This window comes from Pteropus alecto, unplaced genomic scaffold, assembly GCF_000325575.1.
Source record: "Pteropus alecto unplaced genomic scaffold, ASM32557v1 scaffold102, whole genome shotgun sequence".
In the NCBI taxonomy this organism is placed as follows: domain Eukaryota; kingdom Metazoa; phylum Chordata; class Mammalia; order Chiroptera; family Pteropodidae; genus Pteropus; species Pteropus alecto.
This window is the reverse complement of record NW_006432224.1, coordinates 356,416-364,354: the sequence shown is the minus strand read 5'-3', so window position 1 is coordinate 364,354 and position 7,939 is coordinate 356,416. Positions and strand designations below refer to the sequence as shown.

The 7,939-nt window shown below is 50.0% G+C and overlaps 1 protein-coding gene across 1 annotated transcript in view; it reads left to right on the top strand.

The window, feature by feature from the left end:
* The window catches only part of GABRG3 (gamma-aminobutyric acid type A receptor gamma3 subunit), a 59,705-nt gene that overhangs the window by 8,293 nt on the left and 43,473 nt on the right, over nucleotides 1–7,939 (top strand). The window lies entirely within an intron of this gene.

Below are 7,939 nucleotides of genomic sequence, written 5' to 3'. Positions count from 1 at the left end.
CTCTTTCCCAAAGAGGCTGGACCATTTTCTATTCTCACCCACAATGTACGAGAAATTCGGTTTCTCCGTATCGTCGCCGGCTCCTGGCATCGTGCATATTTTGTCATTTCGGCTGCTCCGACGGGTCTGTATCTGAGAGGCTGGTGTCTTGTGTGGGTTCACTGCCTCTCCTAATGGTTAGCGACGGTGACCTCTTTTTATCTGTTTATTTGCCACCTGTACATCCTCTTCATTGAAATGTCTTTTCGTGTTATTTGCCCGTGGAAAAGTCGGATTATTTTGTTTGATGTTTTTTTCCGCTGTATATTAAGAGTTCTTCACTTATTCTAGATACGACTCCTTTGCCAGACGTAGTTTGCGGATTTTTTTTCTCTCTCGGTCTGCAGCCTCTCTGTTCATCTTCTTAATAGGCCTTTTCACAGAGGAAAAGTTTTTAATATAGATGAAGTGCAATTTATGGATTTTTTTTTCTTTTCTGAAACGTGCTCTTGGAGTAACGTCTGAGAACGCTCTATGAAGCCTGAGTTTCACAAGAGTCTCTCCTTCGTTCTTCTGAAAGCTTCATAACGTTCTTGACAGAGTCGTTTCATTTTTACCCCCAACCCCCTCTGGCAACCATCAGCTTATTCTCTGTACCCACGGGCTGTCGGTTGGTTTGTTTCGCTCTTCAGATGCCAAGTATAAGTGAGATCACATGGCGTTTGTCTTTCTCTGTCTGGCTTACTCCACTTGACATAATACTCTCTAGGTCCTTCCATGTCATCTGCGATGGTAAGATTTTATTCTTCTTCACGGCTCAGCGATGTTCCATGGTGTATATGTGCCGCCTCTTCTGTATCCGGCCACCTATCATCGATGGGCACTTAGGTTGCTTCCAGCCCTTGGCTATTTCTAGTGATGCTGCAGTAAGCGTAGGGGCGCATCGAGCTTTTCAAGTTAGTGTTTCGTTTTCTTTGGATAAATATCCAGAAGCGGGATGGCTGGAACATCAGGTAGTTCTGTTTTTAACTTTTCGAGGGAACTCCGGACTGTTTTCCACAGCGGCTGCCCCAGTTTGCAGTCCCACCAACAGCGCCCGAGGGGTCCCTGTTCTCCACATCCTCATCTACACTTGTCGTTGATTTACTGATGACGCCATCCTGACGGGTGTGAGGTGGCGCCTCATTGTGGCTTTAATGTGCATTTCTCTGATGATGCGTGACATTGAGCATCTTTTCATATGTCCGTTGGCCACGCGTATGTCTTCTTTGAAGAAATGCCTATTCAGGTCCTCTGCCCGTTTTTAAATTGAATTTTTTTTTTTTGGTGTTGAGTTGGTATATGAATTCTTTATGTGTTTTGCATATTAACCCTTTATCAGATGTATCGTTTGCAAAGACCTTCTCCCGTTCAGTAGGCTGTCTTTTCATTTTGTGGATGGTTTCCTTTGCTGTGCAAAAACTTTTTATTTAACATAGTTCCGTTTGTTTATTTTTTTCTTTTGTTTGCCTTGCTCGAGGAGACACATCCAAAAAGGTCTTGCTAAAACCGATGTCAGAAAGGTGACCGCTTGTGTTTTTTCTAGGAATTGTAAACACATTTAAGTCTTCAATCTATTTTGGGTTTATTCTTGTATAGGGTGTAAGAAGGTGGTCCCTTTTCATTCTGTTTTTTTTTTTTTTGCATGCATCTGTCCAGTTTTCCCAGCACCGTTTCTTGAAGAGACTGTCTTTTCCCCATTGTATATTCTTGCCTCCTTTTTCAGATGCTAATTGATCATATAAGCAGGGATTTATTTCTGGGCTCTCTCTTCTATGCCATGAATCCGTGTGTCTGTTTTCATGCCGGCGTCACGCTGCTTTAATTATTGTGGCTTTGTAGTATACTTTGATATCAGGGAGTATAATACCTCCCACTTTGTTCTTTCCCAAGATTTCTTTGGCTATTTGGAGTCTTTTGTGGTTCCACATAAATTTTAGGATTCTTTGCTCTAATTCTGAAAAGAATGCCATTGGTATTTCAGTGGATTACACTGAATCTGTTTAGTACTTTAGGTAGGAGGGACATTTTAATATTATTAATCTTCCCGATCCATGGGCAAGGTGTCGCCTTCCATTGATTTGTGTCTTCCTCAATTTCTTTCTTCAATGTCTGATAGTTTTCAGAGTACAGGTTTCTTACCTCTTCGGTTAAATTTATTCCTAGGTAGCTCACACTTTCTGATGCAATTGCAAATGGGGTTGTTTTCTTATTTTGTTCATTATCGGTGTACAGAAACGCAATGGATTTTTGTATATTGATTTTGTGTCCTGCAAATTTACTGAGGTCATTTCTTAGTTCTAATAGTTTTTTGGTGGAGTCTTTAGGGTTTTCTATCTATAGTAATCATGTCATCTGCAAATAATGAGCATTTTACTTCTTCCTTTCCAATCGGGATGCCTCCTATTTCTCTGTCCTTTCTGGGTGCCCCGGCTTGGACTGACGGCCACTGCAAGGACATTGCAGGCAGGCCAGGGCCCTGGCCTTCGCTAGGGAGGCGGGGGGATGGAAACGGTGGGGCTCACGGCCCCTTCGAACCCCAGAGAATTCTCCCGGTCCTCAGCCTTCTCTGCACAGCCTCCGTCTGGTCTGTTACAGAGAAGGTGGCCCGTGCAGAAGCGACCTGCCAGGGGCTCTACCTGCGGGGTAGGTGGGAAGCGTGGGAACCGGCGGAGCATGCGCTCTGGGCGCCTGGCGCAGGGCCTGAGGGGAGGCAGGTGCGGAGGGCGGCAGGTGCGCGGAGCGGCAGGTGCAGGGGAAGGTCACGCCCGGCGCTTTGCTCCTCCCCGGCCCCCAAATCAAAGGCTCCCGGCCACGCAGCGTGGCCGCCCACGGAGCTCCGGCAGGTAGGCCTCAGCCCCGGGCTCAGCCAGCCCCCCATCCACACCCAGCGCCCAGACCTGGAGGAACTTGCATAAAAGTGTGTTTGCGCCAACCCGGGGGCGTAGGCCGTGGAGCAGCCATCACATGCTCCCGAGAGGGACAGTTTGCAGTTTCTCTTAGGTGTCTGAGATTAAGAAGGGGGCGTAGGGAAGACCCGTCGGGGGTCTGACTCCGCCACGTCAGAGCTGTGCCAGCCGAGATGCACGACGGCCAAGGACAGGGCTGGGGGAGACTGTCGCCAGAGAAGGGAGCGGCCTGGGCGTGGCCCCCACCGTGACCCGCCCAGGCGGGGACTCGTGGTCAGACCTCCCTGTGGGGTCGCTCTCCATAGAACCCCCGTTTTTGGTCCCCAAGGGCCCCGAGCATCTCCGGCCTCCTCCCACCCGCCTCCGGCTCCCGGCGGTTGTCAGCAGCGGCGATGCGGCTGGTTCTCTCGCAGGCGGGTTGCTACCTGCACAGGTGTGTGCTTCGTCTCGCTTGTGGGTGGGGCGAGTGTCCCAGGCTGCTGCCAGCTTGGTCCTCCTGAAAAAGTTTTTTAATTTTACGTTTTACACTTTAATTCACTGTTGTGAGTTCACTTTTATATAAAATCAAGGTGTTCTTCGTGGATGCTGTTTTGCCGATGGATGTCCGGTTACCCCATCGCTGTTCGGAAAACACTAACCCTTCTCTGTGGAATTGCTTTTTGCATATTTGTCAAAAGTCAGTCGGATCACGGCCGTGGGCTCTTCCTGAGTTCCCGCCTTCGTTCCCTTCACTGGATTTTCTATTTTTGTGTCAATAGCCACAGTCCTGACTTCTATAGCTCTGTAGTAAGTCTCGAAATTGGGTCGAGCAATTAAACCTCTTCTTCCTCTTTTTCAAAATTACTTTAGTAATTCATTTGCTTTTCCGAGTGAATTTTAGAATACTCTTGTCTATATTGACCCACCTCCCCTCCCCCGTCCCCCCAAAAAGGCTTTCATTAAATCTGTAGATCACTCTGGGAAAGGACTGACACGTTCGCTGCGATGTCGTCCGGTTCAGTCGCAGTTCCTCACGTGCTCTGTCCTGAGTACATTTCGTTAGATCTGCGCGTGTCTCTCGCGTATCTGGAGCGGTTGCGAATGGCGCGGTGGTTTTAAATTTCTCCTTTCCCCGCGCTCATTGCTAATGCACAGAAACACCTTTGCTTTTTATATCTCGACGCCCGCTGAGTTGCTGAACGCACTTGTTGTCTTTAGGAAGTTTCGTGTGTTTATTTTTTGAGGATAGGTTCCTTGGGATTTTACCCCGTGGTGGCATCGGCAGAGGAAGGACGTCTCAGGGACCTCTCGTGTCCTTCTCTCGCTCGACGGCACGGGCCAGACCTGTGGTCCTCAGCGGGCTGCTGATGCTCCGAGGGCCCGTCGCGCCTTGTCCCAGGTCTGAGGGACGAAGCCTTCACGCTTTCGGCACGAGGGCCGACGTCAGCTGCAGGTGTTTCGCGTGTGTTCTTGATCAAGCTGCGGCGGCCCTGGCCACTATCCCTAGTTTGCTGAGACGATTAGTTTTTATCATGAATACGTGTTGAATTTTGCCAAATGCGTTTTCTGAATCAGTAGATCATGTGATCATGTGATTTTATTTTCAGCCTAGTAACATGGCGGGTTAGACTGATCTATTTTCAAATATGGACCCAGCCTTGTGTCCCTGAAATACACCTCACTCGGCCATCGTGGTTCATGTCTTTTATGTATTTATTTTTGTCTATATTTACCTGTATATATAGAGAGAATTTTTTTATATGTTCTTGAATTATATTCGGGTATCCATTATTTTAAAAGTCTAACTAAAAATTCAAAATCATGAGCTTCTAAATTGGTGTTTTCATAGAAGAGAGATATATCCATTCTATAGAGAGTATCTCCAAATAATGTACCTGATCATTTGGTTTGACACAGGAGTCACCTTTGTCAGTTGTACACACACTGAAATAGGTATTCTACGGACATTTATTTTATTTTATTTTATTTTTTATTTTATTTATTTTTATTTTTTTTTATTTTTTTCCCGATCTTTGTGCGGTTTCGGTCTCCGGTCACCCTGTAGGAGGCGGATCGGGCCGTGCTCCCTCGTCTTGTTTTCCGGGTAGAAGTTACGGCTCATTCTTCTTCGGCCATTTCCGAGAATTCTCAGTGATGCCCTCTGACCCCCGAGGTTGCTTTCCTTGGCGTTTTTCCGTTACAAATTCATTTCCTTCATAGTTAAAGGCCGTGCAAATGATCCGTTTCCCATTGGGGTAGGTTGTCACGGTTTGTGCTTTTACGGAATCGGCCCGTTTCTTTTAAACTGGAGATGTTTGTAGACTTGTCCGTGACATTTCTGGACCGTCCCCAGAAGGCCTGTAGGGCCCGAGCTGCGAGGCCCAGGGCGTTTCTGGGGTTGGTGATCCGCGTCTCGAGGTTTATTCCACTGACCTTTTTAAAGCATCAACTTCTGTTTCATCGCATTTCTCCATGGTTTTTCTGTTTCCGGTTTCACTCGATTTTGCCTTTATCATTTCCTTTGGTTTGGGTTTATTTTAGGCTTCTTCTTAGAGTCCTGATTTGAGATTTTCCTTTTCTGACATAAGCATCCAGTGTTCTACGTGGCCTTCTCCGCTCTGCTTGAGCTGCATCTCAGAGTTTGATGCTGTATTTTTATTTTCATTCAGTTCAAAGTGCTTTTTCATTTCCCTTGAGGATTTTTTCTTTCGCCCACGGGTTATTCGGCGGCGCGTGTCTAGTTTCCGCGCGTTTGGAAGTTTTCCTGTCGTGTTGCTGCTTTGCAGTTTGATTCCGTGGGGTCAGAGGACGCCCTCTGCATGCGTCCAGTCCTTTTAAATCTGTTGGCATTTGATTCATGGCCCCGGACGTGGTCCATGCGGGTGGGTGCCCCACGGGCAAAGACGTTTGCTCTGCCGTTCTGGGGGGTGTGGGTCCTGTCGTCTGAGGATGTTGTTGAGTCGTTCTATAGCTTTGCCGACGTTCTGTCTAGTTTTCCCATCTATACCGTCAAAAAAGTGGGTTCTAATCCAAGACCGAGATGAGGGTGGTGTGCTTGGCCAGGAGAGAGAGGCACACCGGGCCGCGCAGGCCCACTCCGTCGTCATGGTGACGGTGAGCAGCTCGGGGATGCAGCAGACTCTCTCCAGAGGGGGCTCCCAGGCCGCGGCTTGTCTCGGCTTCTCCACCGGGCCCCACCCACTGCCCGAGCCCCCTTCCCCTTGGACCCGCCCTGCCGCCCTCCCAGGCCGAGGGACGCTCGGTCTCCGGTGTCTGGACCTGCTCCAGTTCCGACGGACGCACACAGGTGCGGGGTGCACGTCCAGGGCAGGGCGGGAGGAGCCCTAAGTCCCACCGTGACACGGTGACAGACGGTCTGGACACAAAGAATGGGCTGCTGTGTCAGTTACCAGCGCATTCGCTGAGACAGAAACAACGGACCCGTCGCTGTCACCTCTAAATGGAATCGCAAAACTACATTCAAGTCCCTTCCCACACCAGCACAGGCTCTAAACCTGGCCCGGGAGAGCGGCCAGGCAGCGCGAGGGTCTCCCACAGCCGTGTCCCCGGGAGAGAGGACAGGCAGTGCCGGGGTCTCCCACCGCCATGTCCCCAGACCCTGCCAACTCAGCCGCTGTGTCAGGTTGCTTTGCCAAGGGACCTGCCTGTGACGGCTCGAGCCACTGTCACACAGATCAGTCTGATACCAAGGTTTCTGTTCTGCTGTCGGCGTTTCGTCACCCCGTAGTTACCATCCTGACCCCAAACACCCTACGGATTGTTTCTTACAGGTTTGCTGCGCCCTGCCGACCTGGCTGCTCTGCTGCCAATCCGCGTGTGGGGGGAAAATGCAGATTAAAAGCTGTGGCTTCCGAGAATACCGTGGTTGGGAGCGATTCTGAAGGAAATCTGTCCAGCCGGCCACAAACCCCCGAGAGCCCTTCACGCCGGTGCGGTCAGGGCCAGCCCCTGACCACCACTGTCCGCCAGTGTCCCCACAGCTTCGCCTCTCCCGGCACGTCGTGCGGGTGGGCCCGTCGGACACAGCGTGCTCAGGCCGGCTTCTCCCACTCGGCCGCGTGCATTGAAGGGCCCTCCGTGGCTTCTCATGGCTGGACCGTGCTCCCTTTTTCTTGATATTTATTGCTTTTCCCTCGTCGGATGGAGCACAGTGTCTCTATCCGTCACCTGCCGCAGGCGCCTGGGCTGCTCCCGCGTTTGGCAGCGTTAATGATGCCGCTGTAAACATCGTGGACACGTTTTTTTGTGTGGCTCGACGATTTTTTACTGATAAGTTTTGAATATTTTTAGTAATTGCAAACCCATGACCATCGACATCTCATCAAAATCTTGGCCGCTCCGAGCCTTCTCCGTAGATTGTGCCGGGTTCGCTCTCACTGCAGACGCTGAGTCGCTGCGTTTGCTCACACATTCCTCGGCCGCTCCACGTCCTGCCTGTCTACGCAGCACGAACCCAATCATTTCTTTTCATAGTTATTCCTCTTCGCCATCTCATGTCCTTAGATTACAGCTTCCGTTTCCGGGCGGCGCCTGTTTACGGTCACGATGCTCATGGTCTCTGCCCGTGGGACGGCGTCACAGTCACGTCTTCTCCCCCGTCTCCCGTTGCTGAGGATGATTGTTCCTCCGCGACCGTGACACGTATGTGTTACATACAAACATACTTGTGACGTGTATCTTATTTTTAAATGTATCACTGGTTATGGGCCTCGCTATACAATGATTTATGTATATGTGTTTATACATATATATGGGTTTTTTTTTGCGATTGCTGTTTACTTTAGTTAGGAAAAAAGGCGCGTGGGGTTATGTGCCGTCTACGAATTGCCGACGCTACACCCTTCATCCGGGTTCTTGGCTCCCTGGCTCGGAGTTGAATCACTGGCCGAGGTCGCGTGCTCTCCGCTTGAAGAAACAGGTCTGCTCGTCACTGTTCCCTCCGGTGTGTGCATCTCGGGACACGTCTTTAACCTCCGCGCCGAATGGTGGTTTCTTACGTCCCGCGCCGGGAT